The sequence below is a fragment of the Rutidosis leptorrhynchoides genome, chromosome 5, assembly GCF_046630445.1.
Source record: "Rutidosis leptorrhynchoides isolate AG116_Rl617_1_P2 chromosome 5, CSIRO_AGI_Rlap_v1, whole genome shotgun sequence".
NCBI lineage: Eukaryota > Viridiplantae > Streptophyta > Magnoliopsida > Asterales > Asteraceae > Rutidosis > Rutidosis leptorrhynchoides.
This window is the reverse complement of record NC_092337.1, coordinates 130,535,838-130,548,772: the sequence shown is the minus strand read 5'-3', so window position 1 is coordinate 130,548,772 and position 12,935 is coordinate 130,535,838. Positions and strand designations below refer to the sequence as shown.

Sequence of the window (12,935 nt, the reverse complement as noted above, 5' to 3'; positions counted from 1 at the left end):
ACGCTCGACGCAACGGAGCGGAAAGCACAAGTCAACTATGCATAAGAATATAATATAATATTTAAATAATTCATAATAAGAATAATAATAAATAATAAAAAGTTGTTAATTGAGCATAGTTAAGGGGTCATAAGTGAAAATTTTAATTCAATATTTGCCTATAAAAGGCAATTCATTTGATCGATTTATGTACACCTTTCTTCATATTTCTTTCTCTCTTCTGTAATATGTAATATATATTTATATTATAATTTTAATATAAGTTAATTTTAATAATAAAGTTATGGTTTAGTTGGGTTATTGTAAGAAATGTTTTACGGGTTTTAAGTCGAAATTCTGTCCGTGCAACGCTACGCGATTAATCACCACTGTAAGCTATGTTCTTCCTTTTTAATTTAATGTCTCGTAACTAAGTTATTATTATGCTTATTTGAGCCGAAGTAATCGTGATGTTAGGCTAAAATATTAAGATGGGGTTATTGACCTTTGGACCATAATTAAGGTTTGGGCAAAAGACCGACACTTGTGAAAATTGGACTATTGACTATTAATAGATGGGGGTATTGTCTAATTGAGTGACAACTCATTGGAGTCTGTCGAACCTATCTTCAAATTAATTAACCTAATAATTAATAATGATTATGGTTCTCCTATTTAGTGACGTTGTCCTATTATAATCATTTAAATAATTATTCGGGTTGGGTAATTGATTATTCAAACTGATCAAGTGGGTAAATTAATATTCATATCTAATCAAAACAGGGGTGGAATACATACAGTGATAACTGGTGTAATTGTTGACAGAAGTGATAACTGCGTCACAGTTTAAATCCTTAATTAGTTGGAATATTTGACTTCGGGTATAAGGGTAATTTGACGAGGACACTCCCACTTTATATTTATGACCGATGGACTATTATGGACAAAAACCAGATAGGTATCAAATAAACCAGGACAAAGGACAATTAACCCGAGTAACAATTAATTAAAATCAAAACGTCAAACATCATGATTACGAAAGTTTAAATAAGCATAATCCTTTTATTTCATATTCTATCGCAATTTTATTTATTATTATTTTATTTATCGTCATTTATTTATTTTACGCACTTTAATTATTGTCATTTATCTTTACGCTTAAAAATATAAAATCGACAAACCGGTCATTAAACGGTAAAAACCCCCCTTTTATACAAATATTACTACTTATATATATATATTTATATAAATATAGTTTTATAAAAATATAGTACGTAATAACTAGCTCCCTGTGGAACGAACCGGACTTACTAAAAACTACACTACTCTACGATTAGGTACACTGCCTATAGTATTGTAGCAAGGTTTAGGTATATCCCATCCGTAAATTAATAAAACTTGTGTCATATTTTGTAGTATTTCCTAGTAAAAATAATACTATTTCGTACCCTCACGCTACATCATCAATTTTTTGGCGCCGCTGCCGGGGAGCGCTAAAATGCTATATTTTTAATTTATATCTGTAAAAATATAGTTATAAAAAAAAGTAATTTCGGGGACACTTTTTGTGTTTTCACAGGGTATTTAAGTTTTTTTTTTTTAGTTTTTGATTGATTAAAGATATATTAATTTAAATATAATAATTTAATAAATATAATAATATAATAATATTGAAATAAAATATAATAATATAATAATACTTTAGAATCAAATTTGATACGTAAAAGTTTTAAAAGTTTTAAAAAGTCGTATTTATTAAATATTTCAGGGGTATATTATGTAACTTATAATTAATTATTTCTACAATGTCGCTTTCATGTGAATAGTAAATTAATTAATTTCTTTCCTTTACTATTTTGAATCGTAAAAGTTTTAAAAAGTCGTATTTATTAAATATTTCAGGGGTATATTATGTAACTTGCAATTAATAATTTCTATCATGTCGCTTTCATGTGAATAGTAAATTAATTAATTTCTTTTCATTTACTATTCATGAATAGTAAATGAGTTAAAAAAAAGTTTTGAAAAAATAATAATAATAATAAAAAAATTATTAATTCCTTTAAAAAAAAGTGGGTAAAAAAAATCGTTTTTTTTAAAGAAAAAAAAATTTCGTTTAAAAAAAAAAATTGTGTAAAAAAATCGTTTTTTTAAAGAAAATTTTTTTTTTTAAAAAAAAGTTTTAAAAAAAATATATATAAAAAAAAAATTTTAAAAAAAAATTTTAAAATCCTTAAAAACGAAATATAAAAAAAAAATTAAAAAAAAAAGTTTTTTTTTTTTATTACCTTTAGATTTTTAGACTCTAGTTACAATTTTTAGTATTAAGTTTAGTTTTGTCATAGTTATTTTTATTTCTAGAATTTTTAGGTTTGCCGTAAAATCCCTTAAGTGTTTATTCCTTAGACTAAGATTTATGTGCTTTAGAATTTTGCGACGCCGTTTTTCGCGCTACTTTTTTATTTTTATTTTTCGACGCCTATTTTTCGACCTTTTATTTTTCGACCTTTTTCGACGCGCAATCTTTTTCTTTCTTATTTCTCGCTATTCTAGTTTAAGGACATAGATTTTTATTCTACTTCTTTTATAAATTTCCTAAAATTACAAAAATTTATTTTAAGTGGTTAAATTGATAGACATCAAAATTTTCTGGTTCGTAGTAATAGTTGGATTTCTACGTGGACCGGGTTATTGGAGCCAAACAGTACTCAATTATATTGAGACCAAACGAATCCTGCCCCTCTGCTGCATCTTTTGGCTATTCGAAACGTGGGCAAAATCAGAAAAGTCTATTAATTGGATAACTTATATAATTTTTCTTTCCTTTTAAAAACTAATAGGATATTCAGTGAATGCACCGAGTAAAACGTTCACCACCTTTCATACGTTCACTACCTGTAACTCGATCAAGACATCTAGCCAATATTGTCACCGTTGATTTTTCTTTAGAATCATCATCTAGTCGACCAAGAACTCCAACTCAAATTTCCGATAATCCATCTTTTGAACCCGACCTCACAATTGAGAATCCGGAGAATATTCAAGGACAATTCCAAGATCCTGAACCACTAATCATTCCTCCTGAACCACAAACCGTTAAATCAGAATCTTCTAGTGATTCGTATTCAAGAAATTCAATTATGGAAGTAACGGAACCTCTAAGTATGGAAGATCGAATGAGAGCCACACGCACGGGCCAAGGTCACGCCATTATTCAGCCAGATGTTAGAGCATCAGATTTTGAAATCAAAGGACAAATCTTACACATGATCACCAATCAGTGCCAATTTGGTGGTACAACAAAAGAAGATCCAAACGAACATCTTCAAACTTTTAATCGGATTTGTAATCTCTTTAAAATCCGAGAAGTTGAGGATGAAACTATTTATCTTATGTTGTTCCCATGGACTTTAAAGGGAGAAGCCAAAGATTGGTTAGAATCATTACCTGAAGGAACGATTGACACATGGGATGTTTTAGTTGAGAAATTTCTTCAAAGATTCTTTCCGGCATCTAAAGCCGTGAGACTTCAAGGAGAAATTTCCACGTTCGTGCAAAAACCAAATGAAACATTATATGAGGCGTGGACAAGATTCGGAAGGATGTTGAGAGGATGTCCTCAACACGGATTAGATACTTTTCAAATAGTGCAAATCTTCTATAAAGGCGTAAACATCGCTACACGAAAAGATATCGACACAGCAGCTGGTGGTTCTATTATGAAGAAAACCGAAACTGATGCTTACAAAATTATTGATAACACTGCTTCCCACTCACATGAGTGGCACCAAGAAAAAGATATCGTTAGATCATCTAAAGCATCTAGAGCCGATTCTAGCCATAACTTTGATTCTTTTTCCGCAAAAATAGATGCTTTCGAGAGACGAATGGAAAAGATGAATAAAGATATTCACGCAATACGAATCAGTTGTGAGCAATGCGGTGGACCACACTTAATGAAAGACTGTCACATTGAACAAATGATGGAACAACGTGAGAATGTTGTCTACATGAACCAAAGGCTGGAAAATAGTTATCAGAATAATTATCAACCGCCAAGGCCAAACTTCAATCGAAATCAAAACATTCTTTACAATCCAAAAGGACCCGACAATAACTCGTATAACCAACAAGGTCCGAATAACCAACCAACTCAAAACAACACTTTTAATCAACAAAGACCTGGCTTGTATAAACCACCACAACAAACCGAAGAGAAAAAGTCAAATCTGGAAGAAGTGGTATTTAAGCTAGTTGAATCTCAAACACAATTTATTGAAACTCAAACTCAAACGAATGAGAGGTTTGATCAGTCATTTAGAACTCAACAAGCTTCTATTTTGAATCTAGAAAAACAAGTAGGTACTCTTGTTAGATTGATGAGTGAAAGGAAACAAGGAAAGCTACCGAGTAATACTGAAGTAAATCCTCGGAATGAAAATGTTAATATGGTTTCAACAAATTCTAAAAAACCAGCATCAGAAGATGGGGAGGTTTTAGATGTAAGTAACAATGAAGAAGTTACACCACCACCACCACCACCCGAGTATGTAAAGCCAGTGGTGGCACCATACAGACCACCCATCCCGTTTCCAAGAAAAGGAGTTGAGTATGAGCAAGTAATAGGTAATAAAGTTTGTGATACCTCTGGAAAGAAGAAGAAGAAGAATAAAAAAGTGCAAGAAACAAAAACAGTAGAAGTAAACCCGGTGAAGACAGTTCCACCAAATCCTCCACCTAGGGTAGGTGATCCGGGTGAATTTATTGTTCCTTGTCTACTTAGTGACTGTGTCATGTATGATGCACTAGCAGATTTAGGTTCAAGTGTGAGTGTTATGCCTCTTTCATTATATAAGAGATTAGGTGTAGGTGAGTTAACTCCAACGGATATGAGTGTTCAACTCCTTGATCAAACCATTAAGCACCCAGTTGGAATTGCTGACAACCTACCCGTTCAAGTAGGTAATTTAACCTTTCTAGTCGAATTCATTGTCATTGACATAGAAGAGGACTCAAAAGTTCCTCTAATTTTAGGTCGACCATTCTTAGCGTCCACCGGGGTGTTATTTGATGTAAGGAAGGGTAGAATGACACTTAGTAATGATGAGAAATCGATCACCTTTATGATTCGAAAGTCTAAATATCCACAAACCAAAACCGTTGAACCGACAAAAACGATTGGTAAGAACCATGTTGTTTTACCAACTCCAACGGTAATGTTTAACAATAATAGAACGCCTAAGTGTGGGGAAAATGAAGTAACACCTAATGATGACTTGATAATAAAGAACCCCATAGTTGATACGAAATTAAATGACCCCGTTATTAACAGTTCAATGAAGAAACTTTTTAAACGGGTTATTGATGCTAAAAGTAAGGGGAACTTTAAGTTATATAACCGGTTAGTATCCAATCTGTCGCCTAAAGAAAAGGCGAAGCTAGTTGAATTTGTGGATATTACGGAAAAAGCTGGTCACTGGCTTAAAGCAAAAGTCACAGATATGCAAGTTGATTATGGTCCAAGAGAAATTGACGATGAAGTTAATCACAATTTCGACACCACCTCTACCTAAGTGTGAGGAGATTTAAATATTCTAAAAAGAAAATTCTGTTTAGAGTTAGTTGTTCTGTTCTCATGTAGTTCCGAGAATGGAATCCGATTGGTCTTTTCCGCTAGCAGACACTAAAGAACTAGTTTTCTCCCCCCATTCTGAATTTTTTTGTTTTTTAGGTTTTATATGAAATTAATATGTTTTCTTTTTAAGTTTTGTGTGAATTTAAAAACAAAAATTTACTTTATTTCATTAAGTTGAAAAAAAATGATTTCTAAAATTCGTCGTGAGTTGAAGACTAGGTCGTTGAGCCGAAATTACTTTACCCGAGGGCGGGGCGAAAAATTTTATCATCATTATTTTTAATTTTATTGATTTAAAGTATGCAAAAAAAATAAAAAAATATTTGATTTTATAAATTTTTGAACGTGGGGTAATATACCCAACTTTAAAAATATGTATATATGTTTGTATTTTATCATGTAAACAACAGGGTAAAACAACGCACTTTCAAAGACTAACATTAAGTTCAGCAAAAGCTACTGATTTTGACGACAAGATGCAAAACAACAAATGTGATATAATAAATGAAGGAATGAACGATGAGGCGCGCCATCTATCATTCGACGAGCTTTGTAATTACAAACTGGGTATTTTTAATCACTTTCCTACACTAATCACCCTCATGAATTTATAATTATAGTCTGATTTCATGCAAATGAGGGCATTGCATGATCTCAAGTGTGGGGAAGGGTTATAAATTCTCTCGGGTTTATACTTGGCTTATTTTCTAAATATTATGAAAATTTTAAAATGTTTTAACTAAATGAATTCAAAATCATGTTTATACATATTTATGAACGATAAAACTAGGTGTTAATGCCGAAATTATTGTTACCTCGGAAAGGACATAAATTGAGAAACAACTAAAACGCTTGAATTTATTTATTAAGATATAAAAAGACGCATGAAAAAAGCCAAGTGAGGGGAGAATGTACCAAGTTATTATTAAAAACTATCTATCACATGTTTTTGTAAAGTTATTGCAGATGCTTTTACTTTCGACTAAATTAACTGGTTTACCCGATTTACTGTAAGAAAGATGGATCTACACGATGAATCAATTCCATCATTAAAAGGAAGTAAAGTCTTCCGAAAAAGAAACGCGCTTCTTGATTTAGGTCATGAAGTTGTCGTCCAGACCAGCTGTAGGTTGACGAAAAATCTAGAAAAGTCATCTCTAAAATCAGCAGGAAATCCACGGACCTCAGCATCAAACAGGGTCGCCATGTGGTCAGATTTATCCTAACCATGAGAAGGATTTATCTCGCACAATGGGGGGCACCGTGCAAATTAGCTTGATAAGACTAATGAATCAAATCCCCAGAAAGGATAATCTCCTTAAAGATCAAAAATCAGCTTTTAAGACTGATATTACTCAATCCTAGAGATTGACCTTAAAGATTGAGAATTACAAACTCATGGAATTCAATGATATCTAAACTCGAGCTTGAACGAGAAAATATTTTGATCAAAAATAAAACCGATTTGTTTTCTGAAAACCTATTTTCAATGCGTTCATTACCATTGAACGTAAAATCCTGAGAATTCATTGGAATTCATTAGGTCACCTGAACCAAATCGGGTGTCAACCGTAAGAACGGTGGTTGCATAGCAAGGTCGGAGACAGGACCTTGTGCCAAACCGACAAATTATAAGGGTGAGCTTTACTATTGCTCCTACAAAGGATAGTAAAAGCATCCGACACATTTTTGGACCATAATTAAAAGCATGTCACGGGACATTGCCTTAACAGTTTCTTGTTCATCGCTTTCCTTGACAACCGGACGGTAGTTTGCCGAAAGGTAATATACGGGACAAGTAAACTGGACGTGTTGCTTTCCTAATACAAGGTTAGCAAGTGGGTAACACAAAACCACAAGTGTTGAGCTAAAATTTTCAAATCTGAAACCCACACAACCCACAAAAATATTTTGCAAACACCGGTGAAGGGTTATTCCGGAAAACTTGTCTAGGGTAAAAGCTAGATTGAATTTTCAAAAGATCAAATGTTTTCATAAAGATCCAATTTCCTAACGGATCTAAATTTTCATAGTCATGTGGAACTGTAAACCGCCTTTCAAATGTGCACTTTGCTTTGGAAACCGAAAGTAAATCGGCTATTTGATTGCAAGTGTCGTTGACCTAAACCCGAGGCAACTGTAGATGACACACCCACCTTTAACCATGGTTCTATCGTTACTATCATTGTTTATACCACCATATCAAAATCACTGATGTACAAAGTGTGATGAATAAAAAAGTGATTCATGTATGTTTTTATTTCAAGTTCTGTATTGCTTGAGGACAAGCAACACTCAAGTGTGGGGATATTTGATAAGGCTAAAAAGGAACATATATTTCATAGCAATATCCCTTCTAAATAATAGGTTTTCATATGTAATTGTATTATATTTTCATTATAATTGTTTAAATAAATAAGTGCGAAGACAAAAGGCAAAAACGAAGATTTGAAGACATAAACGTCCAAAAAGCTCAAATGTACAAGATACAATTCAAAAGGTTCAATTTATTGATGAGAAACGTCTAAAAATGACAAGAGTACAAGTTACAAAACGCAAAGTACAAGATATTAAATTATACGAAAGGACGTTCGAAAATCCGGAACTGGTACCCGAGCCAACTATCAACGCTCGACGCAACGGAGCTGAAAGTACAAGTCAACTATGCACAAGAATATAATATAATATTTAAATAATTCATAATAAGAATAATAATAAATAATAAAAAGTTGTTAATTGAGCATAGTTAAGGGGTCATAAGTGAAAATTTCAATTCAATATTTGCCTATAAAAGGCAATTCATTTGATCGATTTATGTACACCTTTCTTCATATTTCTTTCTCTCTTCTGTAATATGTAATATATATTTATATTATAATTTTAATATAAGTTAATTTTAATAATAAAGTTATGGTTTAGTTGGGTTATTGTAAGAAATGTTTTAAGGGTTTTAAGTCGAAATTCTGTCCGTGCAACGCTACGCGATTAATCACCACTGTAAGCTATGTTCTTCCTTTTTAATTTAATGTCTCGTAACTAAGTTATTATTATGCTTATTTGAGCCGAAGTAATCGTGATGTTAGGCTAAAATATTAAGATGGGGTTATTGAACTTTGGACCATAATTAAGGTTTGGGCAAAAGACCGACACTTGTGGAAATTGGACTATTGACTATTAATAGATGGGGGGTATTGTCTAATTGAGTGACAACTCATTGGAGTCTGTCGAACCTATCTTCAAATTAATTAACCTAATAATTAATAATGATTATGGTTCTCCTATTTAGTGACGTTGTCCTATTATAATCATTTAAATAATTATTCGGGTTGGGTAATTGATTATTCAAACTGATCAAGTGGGTAAATTAATATTCATATCTAATCAAAACAGGGGTGGATTACATACAGTGATAACTGGTGTAATTGTTGACAGAAGTGATAACTGCGTCACAGTTTAAATCCTTAATTAGTTGGAATATTTGACTTCGGGTATAAGGGTAATTTGACGAGGACACTCGCACTTTATATTTATGACCGATGGACTATTATGGACAAAAACCAGATAGGTATCAAATAAACCAGGACAAAGGACAATTAACCCGAGTAACAATTAATTAAAATCAAAACGTCAAACATCATGATTACGAAAGTTTAAATAAGCATAATCCTTTTATTTCATATTCTATCGCAATTTTATTTATTATTATTTTATTTATCGTCATTTATTTATTTACGCACTTTAATTATTGTCATTTATCTTTACGCTTAAAAATATAAAATCGACAAACCGGTCATTAAACGGTAAAAACCCCCCTTTTATAATAATATTACTACTTATATATATATGTATTTATATAAATATAGTTTTATAAAAATATAGTACGTAATAACTAGCTCTCTGTGGAACGAACCGGACTTACTAAAAACTACACTACTCTACGATTAGGTACACTGCCTATAGTGTTGTAGCAAGGTTTAGGTATATCCCATCCGTAAATTAATAAAACTTGTGTCATATTTTGTAGTATTTCCTAGTAAAAATAATACTATTTCGTACCCTCACGCTACATCATCAAAACTATATCCAAAAATCATGATTAAACTCAAAGTGGAAGTATGTTTTCCAAAATGGTCATCTAGACGTCGTTCTTTCGACTGAAATGATTACCTTTACAAAAACGACTTGTAAACTATATTTCTGACTATAAACTTATACTTTTTCTGTTCAGATTCATAAACTTAAGTGTAAGACCCAAATATTTATTGTACATAATGTATTTATGGTGTACAACGTCAAAGGAAACTGGACGTTGTCCGAAGTGACAAGGTGTGTACGTAACTTTTCAACCCCAAATAAAGTTTGGGTTGATGTTCAAAGCCTTACCATTGGATATAATATCTTATTACGTTTCCAACGATATTTGATTCATCGAAAACGGAGCTACGGTCAAAAAGTTATGGCCAAAACAAGTTTCTGAAATCTGACCTGCATGTTGGAGCGGCGCCCCACCATTTGGCGCGGCGTGCCGAAAGTGTATGATGCATTTTTTTAGCATTTTTAAGTGCTTAAATGAGGGGTACTTTGGTCTTTTCACTTGGGGTCGATTTGGGGTCATCAAAACTGATCCAAAACCTTATCCTAACTCATTTCTCCTTCACCCATACACTTCAAACCCTTGAGAGAGAAAAAGTTCTAGTGGGATAAAGCTCCAATTGAAGAGGAAGAAGAAGAATTCGGGTCAAGGCATAGGAAGCAAAGTTGTTCACCTCGTTCACGGCTACGAGTAGATAGTAGTGGTAAGTCTTAACTCCGAAATTCGTTTTCAAGTTTATGTTCATAATTAGGGCTTTTGATTGTATGTTCTTGAACAAAACCCACTAGTTGTTAAATGGAAGATTTAAACTAGTAATTGATAAGGAAGACCATTTTGGTGGGTTTAGGGTTGGATGATGAAATTGGTTAGTTCATGAGCATGTTCAAGTGTTTAAATCACTAGCTAACTTAGGTTATAAGTGATTAGAAGTGTAAGTTCACAAATTTGGTGTTTTGACTAGTTTTTAGGTCAAAATGGGTTTTGTGTAAATGTTAATCTAAAATGCGTTTAAAGCCTAAAAGAGGTATATTTAGGTATTTCGGGAACGTGGGAAGTGGTCTCGTTAGTTTTGGATTTTCGAGTATCGTTTTATGCATAAAATGGTGTAAAACACACTTAGGGACCAAATGGGCGGGTCGTGTGTTTAAACGAGTGATCGATTGACCAAGCCATATTTAAATGATGTTGTTGAGGCATAATCACAAGTCATTTGTGATTATGAAGGTTTTCGAGCGAAAAATGGTCATTGGTCAAAGTTGGTCAAAGTTGGTCAAGTAGGATGTTCTTGAAGAACATAAGTGTTGTTTAGGTCGAATAAGCATAGTGAGTAGCTTATTTGCATTTATACTTTGCGTAGGTGATTTGCGTGAAGTCGGCGGAGGAAGTTAAGATCGCGGAATACGTTCTTCAAGTATTCGAGGTGAGTGGAATAATTATATGCGTATGTATATAATGTATCTATTTGTTGTAGCGTGAAACGTGTAGTGTCGAGGTGCTAAGACACCATGTTTCACGTGAAGAGTGTAGCATCGAGGTGTTAAGATGCCACTCGGGTGTAGCATCGAGGTGTTAAGATGCCACCTAGGAGTGTAGTGTCGAGGTGTTAAGACACCACTCCGTAAAATAATGAGTGATGCATCGAGGTGTTAAGATGCCACTCGGGGTGATGTGCCGAGGTGTTAAGGTGCCACCCTAGGGGTTAGTGGTGCGAGGTGTTAAGTGCCCTAACGGATGTTACGAACACCGATGGCGTTTTCGCGAGCGCCGTTCCCTTGTACTATTGGTTAACCATGGTTATTTGTGTTGTAAGCGTATTATATTATTCGAGTTATATTCATATGCGGTTGTTATGCTAGCTTGTGGTATTGGAGATTTATAGCTTGTTATTGTGACGATAAGCTAAATGTGTATGCTAGCGTGTTTGTGGTTTGGTGTGTAAGTGTATGCAAGTAGGTATAATTATATATGTATTCGTATAATTATTGTATTCACTAAGCTTTGCTTACCCTCTCATTGTTTACCATTTTATAGGTTCGGTTTTGGACAAGGGTAAGGGCATCGTATTGGACTAGAGATCCCGCTTGATGCTAGGGAACGCTTTTGGCTTTAGTAGCTCTTGGAGTTTGACCGATAGTTGGGTAGTTTAATCCCAAACGCCATGCTCATTGTATAGTTTGGAACTTAAACTTTTTTGGTGGTCGAAACTCGTAAATTGTATTAAACTCGTAAAACGGCCAATGTGGGCCCCGCTTGTAAAACGTTGATTTTATATTTGAAACAGGTTAGTTTTACATATTTGGATGTATGGTAAAAAGCGTTTCGCCTAAAAGTGTCGGGAACTAGTCAATCTTTTTCGCATTTTGAGACTTTCCGGACAGACCCGAATGGCGCGCCGCGCGGCCATCCTGGCGCGCCGCGCCAGTTCACTGTGCAGCAAATTTTTTTTTATTTTGTATTTTCACGTGGTTTGTTCGCGGGTTGGTTTGGGTTGTTACAAGTGGTATCAGAGCATGGTCTAAGGGATTTAGGTGACTTGAGATAGGCGCCTAGACTTAGACTTTTTGTGTGCGCGTTATGCTGGACTTGTAGGACTTTGAGTCGGAACGGGATTGGTTAGTGTATAGGTTTATGTGAACTAATCATGTACTAATTGTTTGTGTTGTGTTTAGCAATCATCAAGCGAGATAGACGTTGTACTAGCGAGTTAACGCGACGTGCTCGCGTAACAACGACTAGCTACCGTTGTTACGGGTGCAAATCATGTCAAACAAGCGATGTACAACGATTGTTGAGCAATATGGGGTAGTGTGGTATATGTATATATATATGTATATATATATATATATACATACGTGTTATATCTTTTCGTTCCATTGGTTAATCTATCTCATTTCTTAAGAATGAAGACGGAAGATGAATACGGAACGGAAGGGCCTACTCATGAAAGGAAGGGCGAGTTAGCGGTAATGGTTGAAGCCGCGATTGAGCAATGCGTCTCGGGTTTCGCCAACGGAGTTGGTCAAGTAGTCAAAGAGTCAATCGAATGACGAGTAACCGAAATGGTCCGAGACCAAGTGACTAAGGTTGTAAGGGAAGAGTTTGAGAAGAGGTTTTCTAAACCTCGAGGTAGTAGTAAAGAGGATGTACTTGCAAGATTGGAGCCAAGTGCTCCTGGTAAGAGGACAAGAAGTGCGCCTGAAGGCGTCGGAAACTTGAAGAAGAGGAGTA

At 34.0% G+C, this 12,935-nt stretch overlaps 1 non-coding gene across 1 annotated transcript; it reads right to left on the bottom strand.

Annotated features, from left to right (window-relative positions):
• Positions 1 to 3,503: 3,503 nt before the first annotated feature.
• Positions 3,504 to 3,610, bottom strand: LOC139850871 (small nucleolar RNA R71). Its single transcript, XR_011760247.1, has one exon. It is a non-coding gene; the product is annotated as a small nucleolar RNA R71 (small nucleolar RNA).
• Between the last annotated feature and the right edge of the window lie 9,325 nt (positions 3,611 to 12,935).